Source organism: Schistocerca cancellata, chromosome 1 (genome assembly GCF_023864275.1).
Source record: "Schistocerca cancellata isolate TAMUIC-IGC-003103 chromosome 1, iqSchCanc2.1, whole genome shotgun sequence".
In the NCBI taxonomy this organism is placed as follows: Eukaryota; Metazoa; Arthropoda; class Insecta; order Orthoptera; family Acrididae; genus Schistocerca; species Schistocerca cancellata.
The window spans coordinates 174,999,217-175,000,961 of record NC_064626.1 but is presented as its reverse complement, the minus strand read 5'-3'; the positions used below and the strand labels follow the sequence as shown (position 1 = coordinate 175,000,961).

The following is a 1,745-nucleotide window of genomic DNA, read 5'->3' as shown; positions in this document are numbered from 1 at the left end:
CCTTCTTTGTACCTATGTTCTCCTTCCCAACTTCTGTGATGGCCCTTTTTAGAGATGTCCATTCCTCTTCAACTGTACTGCCTACTGCGCTATTCCTTATTGCTGTATCTATAGCGTTAGAGAACTTCAAACGTATCTCGTCATTCCTTAGTACTTCCGTATCCCACTTCTTTGCGTATTGATTCTTCCTGATTAATGTCTTGAACTTCAGCCTACTCTTCATCACTACTATATTGTGATCTGAGTCTATATCTGCTCCTGGGTACGCCTTACAATCCAGTATCTGATTTCGGAATCTCTGTCTGACCATGATGTAATCTAATTGAAATCTTCCCGTATCTCCCGGCCTTTTCCAAGTATACCTCATCCTCTTGTGATTCTTGAACAGGGTATTCGCTATTACTAGCTGAAACTTGTTACAGAACTCAATTAGTCCTTCTCCTCTTCCATTCCTTGTCCCAAGCCCATATTCTCCTGTAACCTTTTCTTCTACTCCTTCCCCTACTACTGCATTCCAGTCGCCCATGACTTAGATTTTCGTCCCCCTTTACATACTGCATTACCCTTTCAATATCCTCATACACTTTCTCTATCTGTTCATCTTCAGCTTGCGACGTCGCCATGTATACCTGAACTATCGTTGTCGGTGTTGGTCTGCTGTCGATTCTGATTAGAACAACCCGGTCACTGAACTGTTCACAGTAACACACCCTCTGCCCTATCTTCCTATTCATAACGAATCCTACACCTGTTGTACCATTTTCTGCTGCTGTTGATATTACCCGATACTCATCTGACCAGAAATCCTTGTCTTCCTTCCACTTCACTTCAGTGACCCCTACTATATCTAGATTGAGCCTTTGCATTTCCCTTTTCAGATTTTCTAGTTTCCCTACCACGTTCAAGCTTCTGACATTCCACGCCCCGACTCGTAGAACGTTATCCTTTCGTAGATTATTCAATCTTTTTCTCATGGTAACCTCCCCCTTGGCAGTCCCCTCCCGGAGATCCGAATGGGGGACTATTCCGGAATCTTTTGCCAATGGCAAAATGTCTTTAATGCAGTGGTTTCCATTGCCTTCTGCATCCTCATGTCGTTGATCATTGCTGATTCTTCCGCCTATAGGGGCAATTTCCCACCTCTAGGACAAGAGAGTGCCCTGAACCTCTATCCGCTCCTCCGCCCTCTTTGACAAGGCCGTTGGCAGAATGAGGCTGACTTCTTATGCCGGAAGTCTTCGGCCGCCAATGCTGATTATTTATCAAAATTTAGGCAGTGGCGGGGATCGAATACGTTTTGATTTTGAACCAAAGACGCTACCTCGAGACCATGTGGTCTCATGCAGATATGGAGCTCAATCAAGTAGTTCCTCAGTTTGCCTGACAAGGGCTGAGTGCATCCCACTTGCGAACAGCGCTCGGCATACCGGTTGGTCACCCATCCAAGTGCTATCCTAGCCCGACAGCGCTTAACTTCGGTGATCTGCCGGGAACCGGTGTTACCACTGCGACAAGGCCGTTGGCACTGTCGCTATAAAACGATACGATATAGAATGTTTAAGAAAAATAGTAACGCAGCTGGAAATTCGATAAAGAATCTGACAGAATTCCGTCAGATTGTGGGCACTAGTTGAGGTTTAGTGATTTCAGCTATTTCTCAATGCCGCTGTCACTGATATCGATATCACCCATTAACTGGAGCAGTAACCCTATATACTTCTTTGCAAAGGAACAGTCGAAAACGG

At 45.2% G+C, this 1,745-nt stretch overlaps 1 pseudogene; it reads right to left on the bottom strand.

Moving 5' to 3' along the window:
* Positions 1-1,406: 1,406 nt before the first annotated feature.
* Positions 1,407-1,524, bottom strand: LOC126105497 (5S ribosomal RNA; annotated as a pseudogene).
* Positions 1,525-1,745: the final 221 nt, after the last annotated feature.